The sequence below is a fragment of the Manacus candei genome, unplaced genomic scaffold, assembly GCF_025592945.1.
Source record: "Manacus candei isolate 608988 ecotype Guabito, Panama unplaced genomic scaffold, ASM2559294v1 h1tg000014l, whole genome shotgun sequence".
Classification (NCBI taxonomy): domain Eukaryota; kingdom Metazoa; phylum Chordata; class Aves; order Passeriformes; family Pipridae; genus Manacus; species Manacus candei.
Window position 1 is genome coordinate 58,615,070 of NW_026138062.1, and position 6,000 is coordinate 58,621,069.

A 6,000-nucleotide genomic window follows, 5' to 3' on the forward strand; every position below is an offset into this window, starting at 1 on the left:
TGCCAGGCTACAGATTGCTGTGTTAGCATGCAGTGAGGTTGAAAGAGCATATGGCAGGAGTGGCTGCCTGGCTGCAGTGCACCTATTGCCAGCCCGCTCATTCAGGGCTGTAGAGACAAGATAAAGAGTTTTTTTACTACCCTGACAGCTGACAGGAACTTGTCATATTGCAGAAGCTGCTGAACCTCAGTCAGGGGAAGAAGGGGAAGGAAAGAAAAATCAAAAGCAATCACATACTTGGTGCATGCTTGTCTGATCTCCTGCAGGCAAGAGACAGGGTGAGGTCTCTCATGTGTTCTGTGCACACAGCACCTAAGACTAAGGGGTGCTAAAAAGTGCAACAAGGAGACAGCAGAAGGAGGTGCCGGAAGAATCTGGACTGAACTATATTTCATGCTATACCCTCTTTTCAAATGACATGAGGAAATCTATTGCTGCTCGGTATTAGCAAAACTGCTCTGGGATTTCCCTGTAACTACTCAAAATGGAGAAGAATCTGAGTCGGCAGGATCTTCCTTGCAGTGCTCCTTTTAAGTGTAGAGTTCATTCCCACAGCTCCAGAGTTGGGAGAGGGGGAGGAAGATTTTTTTTTCTTTAGGGAAAAATTTTATTCTTCCTGCAAAATCAATAATAGTTATTGGGCTGGAAACATAAACACAGCAATGTTTTAATTAAAATTTTCTGCAGAGAGCAGATACTTTCCCTTAGTCCATTTAGGGAAAAAAATTTTAAAAAAGAATGAAAAAGTCCCATAGAACAGTTTTGCCTAAGTTTTTGGTCTCAGCTTCCTCTCTATTTAGTTTTAGTCACATGATTTACACACAGTCCCTCTTCCAACTTCTTACCTTTACTGCTGATTCCAGGTAATTCATCACATAATAGGTTTTAGACTGTAGGCACTGCTGTGTGGCTGTGTCACTTCCATTCCCAGCAAACATGCAGCCAAACGTGCAGCCGTTTTCCCCACCAAAGTTAGTGGAAGCATCTCCCATATGGTGTTCTGCATCTTATCAGGTCACACCTATGGGCTGCTAGTTCCTTGAGGCAGGAGAGCTCCTTTAGACAACATTAGATACAATGCTGGCGCTAGACAGATGTGTCAGCTCCTTTCATCTGTTAACACAAGTGCAAATAAAAAGAAAAATCCGACCTGGATTTCAGTGGTAGCCGGGACTAAACTCTAGATTCAGATCCAACAAGCAAGGCATTTTAGTCAGGTTTATGTGCGTGCCTTGGAACATAATGTCCTTAAAAACAGAATCTGGATTCACTTCTCATTGACATACTGTGTCAGTGACACATCTTCTTAATGTTCCTCTGGTGCCTGATTGTTCCTCATGTTTCCTCTGGCTTCACACAATAAAACACCTTTTGAAGAAGCACCTTGCCATCTTGGAAGCTGAATAAACTCAGTCTGTGCTTGAATCACTTAAGAAATGTAGGAAAGAAGGCATAAGAAATCTGCCAGCATGGCTGGAAGAGAAGCTTATCTTGCCTTGGCTGGGTTCACTTTTGTATCCCTCTCCAGCTTCTTTCCATCAACTGCTCTACCACTGTATCCCCAAGGATGCTGACCCCAGAACAATACACAGCAAAGATGATTACAGTCTAAAAAGGAAAAGAAAACCCTGTCATCATGGATGTTATGGGTTTCAGCTTTTCACATTTAATCCTTTAATTGGTCTTTCTGGCAAGAAGAATTTGATACTTGGCTTTATTGCTGCATGGATGAGCCCTATTGCAAATCCCATTGGGATGAAGTTACAGTCATTTGGCAGTAAGAAATTCCATAGCAACCTCTCAAAAGCCTACCCAGAGGGTTTCTTGTTGACATCACAGTTTCTGTGTGATGTCATAGTGACTCCTAGAAGACAAACAGAAAAAAAAAGCAGCAGAACCTCCGTATATTTGATGAAAGTGAGGATAGTCCTTACTCTGCTATTGTATGTATCAGGAGATACGTCAAAGGAGAGTTTGGGTCCTGGCTTGAAGCCAGAACATTGATGAATGCAAAATAAGATTAAGAAGGTTGAATACACTGTATGCAGAGTAATAAAATATTGTAAAGATATTGTGTGCTGGACAAGAGGGAGTCTCAGATGTCTTCCAAACTTACATACTATTGTTTTATGAACAGTTTTATAGGTGACCTGTGTGCTGTTGGGCAGACCCAGAGGAGGGCTAAGCAATTTGAGCAACAGACTCTTTGGAGGAGACAGTTTTGTCTTATGAGAATATACAAGTATGTTGCCTTGGAACCTCCTAGCTAAACATTTCAATAAAATTTAATCTTGCATGCCCCAGGCCAAGAGTGATAGGAGCTTCTTTGCGTTCCAAATGAGCAACCCTTGATGTCTGAAAGAGAGAAACAACTTCATTTAGAACAAAATGAAATATGGGAGTTCTGATTCACAGTACTATTCGTTAATGACTGGTAACTCTTTCTTCACTAAGATAAGGAAAGAATCAAGTCATTCCAATGGGTGCAATCCAAGATAGAAGTGTAATTTCTTCTGAGTTAAGAAGTTCCTGAATACAAAACTAAAGATTTAGCCCTAAAAGCCCTTCTCAAGTCAGTCAGTTTGTGCTGATGTAACTAATGAGACATCTGGACACATTGTCATGAAAAGAGAGCAGATTAACACCTATGAAGCTAAAAATAAAAGCATCACCTCTGAGGTTGGACCTATTGTGCTTATTGCAGGGGGGTGGGGTAGGATTGGTAGAGCTGTGCGTCCATCGTGGATGTCACCATGGCACACCCACGCCAACATCTCCACGGAGACACAGCACATTTCTAGCTCCTGCATCACCAACTTGTTGCCAAGGAAACAAGAGGATGCAAAATAAAATAAAAAAATTAAAAAAAAAAAAAGAAAAAATCTCAATGACATTCAATTTTGAGACAGTTAAGAAATCCCTGAAAGGGATTCTAAAGTGCTTCAGAAGGAAATGGAAATTGGGCTTCTAATTACAGATTCTCAACCAACTCCTTTTTATTCCCCGGTTATTCTGTCTGCTCACGTCACTGTCTTCCTGCCATTCTCTGTCTACAGAGGTACAAATGCCAGACATCAGTGAAAAAAGAATCAGAAAGAGCTTTCCTGGAGTGAAGGAGAGGAGGGAGGGAGAGTGGGGGAGAAGGTTACTCAGTACAAGCAACAGTGGAGATTCCATAACTCAGAGAAAGGTGGTGGACAGAAGTTGCAGAAAGGGAAATGTGTGGAAGAAAGGCAGAGTGGGAGAGAAGGGTTCTGTGAGAAGGCAATATGTGCAACTGGCAGGTGTGGGAGTACACATGTATATCCACACCAAAATGCATGTGTATTTTTATATATGCAGCTGAGAAGGTACGTGTGCATACAAATGGGTATCTAAATCCACCCTGAGTAATTAAAAACCGGAGCTGTGTACGCTCCAAAAAATGAGTAAATTGACTTAGAAATCAAGCAATTAAACATAAAAGAGTATGTCTTCTAATGTTGTTTCTTTTATCCATTATAGCACTACAAGCTTTCTCCAGAACCAGAAAAGCTACAAATCTGCATCTCTTTTTAAATGACAGCCAACATTTTCATGCAACCACTTGACTCTAGGAGCTGTGGCTTTGCAGAAAAGGAGCAAATGTAAGAAGAATCACAAGAAGGTGCTGAGAGGTGGCAAGCCTAGCAGTGCACATAAACACAAGAGCGTTCCAGAGAACCAGCAAATGCACCTGCTACAAAGTGTATGAGAGTACAAGGTGGAGTATGTCTTGGGTGTTACTGTGCAGAGAGACATGGCCACCAAGACAAGATGTACAGGTGTTGTCCAAGCATAGCAGAGACACATTGCATGACCACTGAAACAAGCATGGTCCCAAATTAGACACCCTGGGTCTCTTGGGGAATGAGCACAGAGAAGATTAACTGTTTGAGTAGATGCTTGCATATCATCTTACTTGGGCATGAGAGATAGGGAAAGTTTCATCATCTGACAGCACAAAGCAGCCTAGTTGTTCAATGGCTATCCTGAATGGCTACCGGTATGGTTTGCATTTGGGCTAGTGCTGAAACAGATGAAAGAGCTCTGTCTTCACTTTCTTCGCTTCACTATTCACAGTCTCACCCTTGTTCACGCCTCAAGCCTGTCATGAAACTTGCAGCCAGAAGTGAGATTGCTGTAGACCAAGAAAGAAAACTTACTAGAAGTTAACTATTACTGAATTGCAACGAGGGTCTTACAGAATGACACTGAGAAATCCCAGTTAGCGCCAAAGAAGTTTATCAAGGCTGAATACCTATGGAATTCAGCCCATGGATTTATGGCTATAGATAGTAAAAGGCTGTAAGGTTTGGACTTCACCCCAGGTAGACAAGAACCATCGCTGACCAAACATGAATATCCCTTTGTGCCCTCTACCAACTTCTTCTTGCCCCTTGCACATGCCTTTGCAGGCCTCAGTAGCCTCTACCCACTTTGAGGTAGATTTTCTTCCCCTTGCTAGAAGCAGGTGTGAAGGAGGATGCCAGGTGCTTCTCTACAAACCCGTGCAGTGACAGTCCTGGCAGTGCAACAGTTTTTCCTAAAGTTGCCATGACATGGAAGTGATGGGCATATGAATCACAGTTGTAGAGAACACCAGCCTACGTGCAGATGCTGCATTCAGATTAACAGAAGCAAGTCCTGACCATCCAGTTCTCCCCTGCTTACTGTATGAAGTAGCTTGGAGTATCCAGTCACCTCAGGGATTATAAGCAGGAGAGGAGAGGGAGACCACTTCCTATATGTATGCAGCAATATAGAACCGCAGGAACACAAGCAACCTAAATGATGAAGCCAAGGTCAGATTTTAAGCAGTTATTTGTGGTCCACTTCAACTTTGTTCCTGAGTAAGGTGACAATAGTTAAAATGACTAAGCTGCAGGCCATAGTAAGTGGCCTCTGATTTGTGCTCCAGTGCCACACTGCCTGGCAGACTCAGCCCTCATCTATGGAAGCAGAGCACAGTGTGGGCACATCTCAAGGGGCCATCGCCCCCCAGCAGAGCTGTAAAGACAGTTGGTGTTGGTGCTGAGAAGTAACTTTGGGTAAGATGTAGGGTGGCAGAGATGCAAGGGCAGTCCAAGCCAAGGAGAAGACACTAGAAGTTTATTTTCTCTCTTCAGCACGTAAAAAGAAATATCTGAATGCCCTATCATATGTCTCAGTCATACTTTTTCTCTAGCATATCCAAAATGTTACCTTTTCTCAACGTAGATAAATACACCATACACATGACTACTTTATGTATTAAAAAAAAAAGGAGTGCTTTTAGAAGGTAGTTTAGATTCACAAATTACTCATGAAAAAGGATATAATGCATTCTTTTTAAAAATGCATGTATATATCACAACTTACAGCTTCTGAATCACCACAGTAAATGTTCATGTTTCCTGGAAGGAAAGATGCTTTTAGGTAACTTACTGGTTTGAACGAATTTATCATGAAATACCCATCAAGCGTGAATATAATTTGCTTTGGGCAAAATACAGTTCTGATAATTTTTGATTTTTTTTTGTTTGTTCCAAGTGCTGTTCATCAATGAACTGAACACTTATTCCATCTAAGTCTTTTTTCAGGAGGAATTTTATAATTCACATTTCCCTATGTATAGCTTTACCTCTTCAACAAATGTTTGAGTAAGAATTTTTAAATGTGCTTTGAGTTAAAAAGTATAAAATACTCTAGGAAATTCCAAAATTTCGGGAAAATGCTTCTAAAACACTGACAGTGGCTTATTTTGTAAACAAAATTGAAACAGAATTTACAAATTATCTAAAATACATACAAACATACATAAAACATACATGCTGTGTTATTTTCATAGCTTTGTGAAATAGACATACACTGTGACTTACTTTCTCTCTGAGGACACACAGAATTGCTTTCTTATATTTAATATACACGGTATAGGCTTTCCTGTTCATATGCATACATACACATGCATATATACTATAACACACTGCATGCCTACAATGC